The sequence below is a fragment of the Miscanthus floridulus genome, chromosome 6, assembly GCF_019320115.1.
Source record: "Miscanthus floridulus cultivar M001 chromosome 6, ASM1932011v1, whole genome shotgun sequence".
Lineage (NCBI taxonomy): Eukaryota > Viridiplantae > Streptophyta > Magnoliopsida > Poales > Poaceae > Miscanthus > Miscanthus floridulus.
Window position 1 is genome coordinate 114807773 of NC_089585.1, and position 10850 is coordinate 114818622.

Genomic DNA, 10850 nt, shown 5'->3' on the forward strand with positions numbered 1-10850 from the left:
AAGTGTCAAAGTCTTAGTTCTTCTATCCTATTACAGTAGCCAACATCAGTGGCAACTGGCAAAGTCATTGTGACAATGTGACTTAGTGAGTTTACAGCAGCAAAAATTATATCCTATTACAATAGCCAACTGCCAACATGGCAACATCAGTGGCAACATTCATAGTAACTCACTGTCTCACTCTGTCACACCAAAAGTGCCTGCAAAAACGTACAGAAGCAAGCAATGTTAGTGAACTTGAATGTAAAGAAGCAATATGGAAGTTTCAGTTGAGTGAGTGACTACCTCTCCTCTTCTCTTCTTCTTCTTTTTCTATCCACCAGCACCACCAGCAGTACCGCTACTGCCGTTGTCGGTGCCGCTGCCTTTGCCTTGTTCATCGAGGAAGAGGTTCTTGAATGCCTCCTCCAGGTCCAGGTCCTCAGGTGTATGTTGTTCCCTTCTTGCACCTTGCTCCCAGTCCTTGATGCAGGTGAGCATCTCCACATGCTCAGGCAACAAGCGCCGCCGCCGTTCTTCGAGTATCCTGGATGTACAGCTGAAACAAGACTCGAAAGAGACAGTAGATATAGAGATAGACATGATATCTCGAGCCATAATAGATAGGATTGGATAGGTTAGCTTGTGGTCACGCCACCAGAGGAGTATGCCAAAGGATTCCTCATAACATGTGACAGGGTCACTGTCCAAGTAAGCTTTGAGCTCACTGACAGCAGATAGAGTAGATGAAGATGAGGGGGAACCGACAGGGGATTCACCAGGACCTCCAAAGATCCTTCCCCATGCCTGTTTTGTCTTACCAGTATGAGCTGAAGGCACTGAAACCCTCTGAGATCTAACTACACCAAATTTCTGTTCACACTTGGCATACAATCTATACAATTCATCTTTCACATCACCATAGTATACTTGGCATACAATCTATACAATTCATCTTTCACATCACCATAGTATACACTATAAATACATCCAGTTGCCTTACCAAGCAATTCAAGCACATTAAAGAACCCTTTCATCTTAGCTCTAGGATCAAGAATGAATGCATATGAATAAATCAGTAGAATTTTCTCCCAATATTTAAGAAATTTAAGCTTCATAGGAGTAGCAATCATTCTAAAATTAGCATCTCTTTCAGCATTTTGCAAATGTTCAGCCATGTCAAGCATATGGTGCAAAATAAGTGGAGCTGTGGAATAATAAACACCAGACAGGACAACAGTGGAATTATAGAAGAGTTCCAGGAATATCATTATTTGTTTAGCAACATACCAATGATGTGCAGTCAACAAAATAGAACCATAATTAGAGGTAATGAACACATGAAAGACTTCCTTGTACGGCAGCAAGTGTTTGAGCATCAAATAAGTAGAATTCCATCTAACATCCATATCCAAGCCAAACTTTCTAGGTCTAAGACCCTGAGCAGTGCAGTAGTTCTTAAACAATGTAATTCTTTTATTAGAGGAATTTAAAAAACTTATTGCAGTTTTGAAATCTTCAGTATAAGGTTTCAACCTCTTCATGCCAGATTTAACAATCAGATTAATGATATGGCATGCACAGCGCTGATGCACAAGCAAGTACTTCACCTTGTTAGGATCATCTCTTATAGGTGCAGGATAAAAATCCAAATAACCAAAGAACATAGGTTGCAAAATCTCATAAGCCCTAGAATTAGCAGAAGCATTGTCTAGAGACACAGAAAAAACCTTGTCAATCAAACCAAACTCCTCAACCACACTAGAAATCCTATCAGTAATGTTTTCACCAGAATGTGAAACATCAATCAGCCTAAGACCAACAACTTTTTTCTGTAACTCCCAATCTGCACTAACATAATAAGCAACAACAGAAATATAATCCTCCTTAACATTACCAGACCAAATATTAGATGTCAAAGAAACAGAAGATGCAGTAGGCAACATAGATTTCATAAGCATAGCACATTGTTCATCAAAAAGTTTACACATATCTCTAGTGGTGGTCTGCCTAGAAACCTTCTCGAACAGAGGATTATGAGCACGCTTAATGTAATCCTCCCAAGCCTGTGTCTCACCTATCCCTAAAGGAAGGTCTAGCCTAGCAATCAAACGGCACAACTCAGTGCGAGCAAGCATAGGATCATACACCCAATTTTTTAAACCATCAGGATTCAGAGCAAGCTTAGACTGGACCATACTAGCATGATTACGTTTTCTCATATAGGAATACATGTGCCATCTCAAATGGCCAGTGCCAGCAGACGATCTAGCAGTGTATCACGCCCGACAATGTTTACAGATGGCAGCAACTCAAATTTTATTCTCCTTAATGTCATGGAAGTAATCCCAAACAGCAGAAACTTTCTTACCAGAGGTGGTTGAGGTACCATGAGTGTCAGTGGAGACCTCAACTCCACCATCACCGTCGTCGCCATCGAGATCGATGGGCTGGTTGCCGTCACCGAGGTTGATGCCGAATAGACCGGTTGCATCATCACGTAGGTCGTCGTCGTCCTCGACTTCCAGCTCGTCGTCCGGGTGCGGCGCCTGGTCCTCGCCGTCGCCGAGGGGATGCTGATCCTCCCCCCGCGTTGCGAGGCCGGAACCGCAACTGCCTGCGGACGAGCCGGACAGCCGTCCACGACCTCGACCTCCAGCAGCTCTAGCACCGTCCCTCAACGGGCGCTTTGACGGCCTGGCCATGTCTACTCCAGAGGAGGAAGACGCGGCGTCAGGCACCAACCTGCACGCAAAGAAGAAGAAGAATGAGAGATGACACTTGGGAGACAAAGATCAGAGAGAGAGACAGAGCAGAGAAGAGCAGATCTAGGGTTAGGGAAAGTGACAAAGATTAGAGAGAGAGACAGAGCAGAGAAGAGAAGATCTAGGGTTAGGGAAAGTGACGAACCACGAACCTGCTTTCCCGGAGCCCAGTGCCGGAGATGAAGAAGCCAGCAAGCCAGCCAGAGGATGAGATAGACGCACGCAAAGAAGAAGAAGAGTGAAAGATGACACTTGGGAGACAGAGATCAGAGAGAGACAGAGCAGAGAAGAGCAGATCTAGGGTTAGGGAAAGTGACGAACCACGAACCTGCTTTCCCGGAGCCCGGTGCCGGAGATGAAGAAGCCAGCAAGCCAGCCAGAGGCCCAGAGGATGAGACAGACACCGATTAGAATCGACGGCGAGGTGGGGGAGGAGGGAGTGATATGAACACGAACTCACATGGTTCACCGATTCCGAGCGAGAGCGAGAGGAAACAGGAGAGGAAAAGGAGGGAGGAGACGGGGTTAGCGAACTCAGTGCGAGGTGGAGGAGCGCCGGCGAGGTCACCGGTGCCAGAGAGGACGGACGACGATGGTCGATGGAGACTGGAGAGCGGCGGCGGCGGTGGATCGCGAATGCGAATGCGAGAGCGAGAGCGAGGCAGCGAGCGAGAGCAGACGGCGCGGCGGGGGAGGAATGGGGATTAGGGTAGGGACTTAGGGTTAGTGTTACGGATGGAGAGGCCGAGAGGGAGCCAGGGAGGCAGCGCCGCAGCGGGCAGCGGCTACGGCTTATATATGCGGCGGTCGTCGGTGATGGGGTGGGCTGGCTTCGTGGGCTGCCTTGCTGGGCCAAATGAAGCCGGGCCGCCACCGGGCCGCCTCTTTGCAACGGGTCGTGCCCGTGCCGTGCCACGGGCCGGGGTGGCGGCCCAGGCACGGCCTGTTGCCTCGGGCCGTGCCGGGCCAAAACGCCAGGCCACGGGCCGGGTCGGCGGGCCGCGGGCTGCATGGCCAACTATACCGCTGCCCACCGGGGAAATGAACGTACTGTTTGCTTGGCTTATAATTTATATTTTTTCGATAAACAAATAATATTTTACTCTCACAGCCTACCGTCTAATCGATAAAGGCGGAAATCCGCGGCCTAGACGCTTGCTGGCGCGGAAACTTCCCGGGCCGGGTGTCGGTCAGGTAAACCGTAAACGTGATATCGATGGCTAACGCCTGATGGGCCGGGGCAGGATTGCTGGATTGGCCTGCGTCACGACCTGCTGCATAAAAACATTTTTTTGTTTATTATATTACAGTCTGGTCATGTTGACCATATCTTTTACAGTAAGTACGGTGTAGCTTCGGCTCTGGCACATTTTTTTTTTGGATAACAAAAAGTGGTTAAACTGTTGGTGCTGGTGCCGCCAGGGCCCGGCTCAAGTAGTGCAGCATCAACATGTGGAGTCCCGCCGCATCGCGCGCGCCCGGTTGATCGGGGAGCAGCGCAGGCAGCGCGCGGGATCCGATTATCCGTGCCAGCGTGCCCAGCAGGCCGGATGGCGGGCTCCATCGTGATGCGCCGGCGATGCCGATAAGGCAAGCGCGCGGCCATGGTGGCATGCAAGGAGCTTTAGCTCCGGCACGCGTGCTGCTGCTTTCATCAACCGGCACGCATGGCGCAGCGTGATGCTGCCTCCTGTAGTCCTGTTGGTGCGTAAGTGCGTATAGCTAGTACTCGTACTGAGCCTGCATCATGTCCATGACCTGCACTGCACGTCGATCGAAACGAACCAAATGCCCAAAAGAGCTTTCGACCAAGATTTGGACCCGTATCGGCAGGATCTCGTCACATGTCGTGCTGTGCTACCCGGGTTGCATGCGCGCATGAGGAGTTCGGCGCTCTGCCGGCACGTATTACATGCTGAGAGCGAGATGGCGATCTTCGTCGAAAGTTAGAAAGACCGGATCAGAGGTTGTAGCGTGGTGCGTGTCTATGCAGTGGAACAATCACTACTGGAGACCGGCAAGTGCCAGGTGGTTTGCCGAGTGTTGTTTTTCGGGCATTCGGTAAAGACGTCTTTGCCGAGTGTTTTTTTTTTTTTGACACTCGGCAAAGATACTCGGCAAAGACGTCTTTGCCTAGTGTTTTTTTGACACTCGGCAAAGAGGCTCTTTGCCGAGTGTTTTTTTTTACACTCGGCAAAGAGCTTCTTTGCCGAGTGTTATTTTTTTTTTTGACACTCGGCAAAGAAAATTTCAAAGCATATTTTGAAGCAGTAAATTAATTCAAATGAAAAAGTTTTCAACTACAAAGTTGTATAACTCATTAAGATGTACAATGTTTGTTTTGGTCTTTTCTTCATATGATAAAGTGAAAGTAAATTTGTTCACAAATCTAATATATCTCTCTTGTAGTTTATGAAACTACAAGAGAGATATATAAGATTTGTGAACAATGTTAGAACAACCATGTCGGATGAACAGATGATCAAACAACCAAAATAAACTCTGTAGATCTCAAAAGGTTATGAAACTTTGTAGTTGGCAACTTTTTGATTTGAAAACATCTTGTCATGCAAAACTGCGTTTGAATTTCAAAATTTTAAAATTCAAATTTTGTAAACGACCTCGGATGAGAAAACTTCATAAACTAAAAGTGTAGATCTCGAAAAGTTATGAAAGTTTGTAGTTTACAACTTTTTTATTTGAATTCGTTTAGGGTCTCAAACATGCAATTTACACTTGGCAAAAAAAAAAACTTCTTTGCCGAGTGTTTTTTTTAACTCGGCAAAGAGCTTCTTTGCCGAGTGTTTTTTTTTGACACTCGGCAAAGAAAATTTCAAAGCACATTTTGAAACAGTAAATTAATTCAAATGAAAAAGTTTTCAAGTACAAAGTTGTATAACTCATCAAGATGTACAATGTTTGTTTTGGTATTTTTTTCATACGACAAAGTGAAAATAAATTTGTTCACAAATCTAACATCTCTCTTGTAGTTTATGAAACTACAAGAGAGATATATAAGATTTGTGAACAATGTTAGAACGACCATGTCGGATGAACAGATGACTAAACAACCAAAATAAACTTTGTAGATCTTGAAAAGTTATGAAACTTTGTAATTGGCAACTTTTTGATTTAAAATCATCTTGTCATGCAAAATTATGTTTGAATTTCAAAATTTTAAAATTCAAACTTTTCAAACGACCTCGGATGAAAAAACAACCAAAATAAACTCTATAGATATCGAAAAGTTATGAAACATTGTAGTTGGCAACTTTTTGATTTGAAAACATCTTGTCATGCAAAACTGCGTTTGAATTTCAAAATTTTAAAATTTGAACTTTTCAAACGACCTCGGATGAAAAAACAACCAAAATAAACTCTGTAGATCTCAAAAAGTTATGAAACATTGTAGTTGACAACTTTTTAATTTGAAAACATCTTGTCATGCAAAACTGTGTTTGAATTTCAAAATTTTAAAATTCAAATTTTATAAACGACCTCGGATGGAAAAACTTCCTAAACTAAAAGTGTAGATCTCGAAAAGTTATGAAACTTTGTAGTTTACAACTTTTTTTATTTGAATTCGTTTAGGGCCTCAAACATACAATTTACACTCGGTTTAGTATAATATATTAGGAACTAAAACGGAATCCAGACACAAGTGAGAGTGTGGTGTAGTGGTAGAGGAGGTACGTGCACAGCGGGAGGTCTTGGGTGCGGGAGGTCTCGGGTTCGAATCGCGTCTGCCGCGTAGGAATGAAATTCCTGCGAAAAATGTCGGAGATGGGTGGGCGCTGGCCGGTGGGGGTCTCCATTGATAAAAAAAAATCCCATTTTTTGGGGGTAAAAATTCCCATTTTTTCGGGTTTTTTTCAGTTTCAACTCGGCAAAGGCTTTGCCGAGTGCCCGACAAAAGACACTTGGCAAAGACGCCTTTGCCGATGGATTTTTTGCCGAGTGTTCTTTGCCGAGTGCAGCACTCGGCAAAGCCTTTGCCGAGTGCAAATTGGGCTTTGCCGAGTGCCCCTGGCACTCGGCAAAGCCACTGATTCCCGTAGTGAATAATCCAGTCCTTTCTCTCGAAAGGCATGCAGTGAGGCAATCGGTAGCGATCGAGAGGATCGGATCGCCGAAACGACGTGTAGATGGATGCATGTGCCGATTTGCGGCCATGAGATGATGGCAGATGAGAATATGCGCGCAATCACCCGCCGCTCGACGCTCCACACAAGTTGAATGCAGTGTGCGGATCCAGAGATATGATCCCAGCGTCGGCCACAGAGAGGGAGAAGTCTTACCAGGGGCTGTGTCTCGATTCATGTCCAAAGTTCAGTTCGTGTCACACCGGACGTTTAACTACAGAAGGATTAAACAGAAGTTAATTATAAAACTAATAATAGAAGCCGTGACTAATTTGCGAGATGAATCTATTAAGCCTAACTAATCTATCGTTAGCACATGTTTACTGTAGCACCACATTGTCATAGACTAATTAGACTTAATAGATTCGTCTCGCAAATTAGCTTCAATCTATGCAATTAATTTTATAATTAGTCTATATTTAATACTCTAAATTAGTGTCAAACATCCAATGTGACAGAGCCTTTTGTCAAAGGAAACAAACACCTCCTAGTCTTATCCTACCTCCTGTCAGTGCGTCAGCTTTGCCCATTCTCAGAGCCAGCACGGTTTTCGATAGAGATCACGGCTGCTGGGTGGCTGGATTTATATGCTGCACTACTTTAATGATATTTTTCAGTAAATCAATAGTGTTTTTCTCTCGTAGCATTTTAGTATAAGCCAAATTTTAGCGAAACGAACTGATCATATTTATCCATCTTGTCCGTGCCACCTCAAAAGGTTGTTCAACAGGATTGTACTGTCAAGCTGGTGTTTCAATTGGAGAGCACACGAGCTACAGCGTGGTAGGATGACTCGAATCCTAGTTTTTTCGCGACCATACCCTATGACACATATTTCATTAAACACAAGTGGCGATGGTGATCATCGAGATCCTAGGATTAATTGCAGGTACTATGTAACCTAAAAAGACTCAAATCCTACTTGACTACTCATAAAAATAACTACTTGACTAGCATTTAAGAGAGATATACTATTAGAACTTCTAATTCTATTACATCTTCTGTACTCAATTTCTAGAGTTATCTTAAGTCAAGCTTTTTAATGTTTGACTAATTTTATAAAAAGAGGTACGTATATTTATGACACGAAATGATTACATTATGAAATATATTTTATGATGTATCTAATGACACTAATTTAGTGTCATAAATCTTGGTGTTTTTTCTATTAATTGGGTCAAACTTAAGAAAAAAATTAATTTAAGACAACTTTATAAATTCATTTATTCAAGGGTGGAGGGAGTAGAACTAGAGCAGAGGATCCTATTAAGAATAGGACTGTACTTGCATGTACGGGCCTTAGAGGAGACTAAAAAAAGGATGGAGACCATACATATCAACCAAGCTAATACAAGAGTCTCATCTAAAACTTATAAGAAGCAATTAGAAGGATTAAAAAAAATTAGACTAGACAATTCTATTGCGCTAGATTCATATATAGGAAAAGAATCCGAGGGTTTTAGAGGGTCAAAGAGCGACAATCTGTACTCTTTTGAAGTCAAGTAGGGTTGTGATAAAGCGACAATCATTTGTACTCTTTTGGAGTTTAGGGTTGTGAGAGAGCAACAATCACTTGTACTATTTTAGAGCTAACGCTTATAGAATTTGTGGTTGGTTTCATTAAAATCCTAATCTCTTGTCACAGTTGTTTCAACATCGTCATCTACGATTTTCTACGATATTTGTCTACATTCATCTTGATATGATAAAATTTTGTGTCATGCTCCCAATGTCCTTCAAGTAAATCTGAGCAAGTAAGAAATTTATCAAGTACACAATTATAGATTACATTGACAACTACAACTCTTGTATAGACCGTGTCAATGTCCAATGCTGTTGAAATAATCTAAATTTTAAATTTTAAAAGCTGAGAACTTATTTTTAGTACTCTAAATAATTTTAAATAAAAAATTGTCAACTAGAAATTGTAGATCTTATTAAGCTCTATAATTTTGATATGAAGTTATCTTCATCCTACTTCATGTGCAAAAGTTATAAATGACTATTAAAGGTTGGGATAGAATAGCCAGAGACATAATAGCCACTTTAACTTTCTCACTCTCCTACACTTTTGAAAAATAGCAGATAGGATGTTCATCAACAAAGACAATATTAAATAGTATCCATCAACAAATATTAAACATTAAATATGTCTACAACAAAATTTATCTACTAGTATATGCGAGGTGCAAAAGTACATCCATAGTTTTGCGGTCACGGGCCATTCTGCCGATCCTGCCTTTCTCTCCCGTCTTTTGAAACAACCAAGGAAGATACGGCAGCGGCGCCATCGCAATCTCGTTCCAAAAGGTGGGACTGCAGCAGGGAGACGGGAGAGATGTCACTGTGTCAGCGTGCACCGGCAGTACGTGGCTCCGGATCGGCTCGCGGCAGGCAGGCTGGCTGGCAGGCAGCCGGCGAGACCGATGGCCGCAGGCCGCAGCCGGATGGCAGCACAAGGAAACTAGCAGGCACCTCCGCGCCGCCCGCTCCTGGCCCCCTTCGCTTTCTCTCTGCAAGATCAGAAGGCGAGATCGGCAGGCGGATCTCGTGCCGTCACGCTTGCGCACGCGCCGAGTTCCCGATTGGCAGGCAGCGCAGCGCGCAAAGAAAGGCGGCCCAAAGACGATAGGCTCCGGTCGCCAGTTCGTGGGTGCGTACGCATGGGCGGTGCGCTGCGGTACGACTGCGACTGCGAGCGGCGGGCAGGAACACGGCGTCAGCCTCAGCCATGTTTGCTCAGTTGCTGCCGGCGCCGGCGACTCCGTCCTACTCCTATACCTGATAAGTGACGGGTGGAACTCGCTCGCTCGTTGGCCCGACCCGATCCTACGGCGACCGCCGAGATCCTGTTAGGGGAGCAACAAAAGCAAGCAACGGAGTTGCACTGCCGGGTGGTGCTCGTGCTCTGCCACGCAAAAGCGATCGCCCCGATACCTAACACTGATCCACCTCGTACATTTCTTTCCCTAGACAAAAGTTTAGCCCTGTCATATCGAATGTTTGACATATATATGAAATAGTAAATGTAGATTAATTATAAAACTAAATGCACAGATTTAGACTAATTTGTGAGACAAATTTTTTAAGTCTAATTAGTCTATGATTTGACAATGTAACGCTACAGTAAACATGTACTAATGATAGATTAATTATGTTTAATAAATTCGTCTCGCGGATTACTGAGCACTTTTATAATTTATTTTTTTATTACTATCCGAATACTCGATGTGACACCTCACGTCACCGTCCCTGGACTTTGGCCCCTGGCCTGGCCCGCGACAGAATGAGACGCGAGAGCACAGCACAGGCAGGGCACATGCAATGCGATAGAGTTGACTCCCCACTTCGATCCTAATGGCTCCTCCCACGATTACCAGAGGGCAAGTGTGCATAGGCTAAGCGCAGTGTGTCCGTTCAGACAGGGACGGACAGACACAGCCCTGCAATTGTTTTTGCCGTCAATCGTGCGTCCTAATTATGTCCCTCTGGCCACCGGCCCCAACCAAAGTACCCACACGGCATTTCCAGAATCTTATCTCCAGGGCGGTTCGCATGTCTCTGTTTCCATTAGCTGGAAACACACCGACGAAATCACCGGCATTTCGCTAGTTAAAACACAGTTGGGGCTGAGGGGCGGCACCGGCACGTCAATCGTCCGCCACTCGTGTCATCTGATTCATTCAATGGAACATGGGTTTGTATATATCTTGTTGGAGAAACATGGAACATGTATGGTCTATATGGATTGAGGGGCTCTGCTGTACAGGCTTTCTTTCAGCCGTGCAATTTGCTTGCAGCCTTTTGAGTGCAGGCTTTCATTCAGGTTTGCAAGTTGCTTTGCACCAGTTCAGACTTCAGAGAGAGCCTGCCACTTGGTACATCGCTTGGGCTAGAGAGACACTTGACACTTGGATGGATGTTAACGTACTGCCTGTTTGTTCCTCGCCCACTTCACAAATTG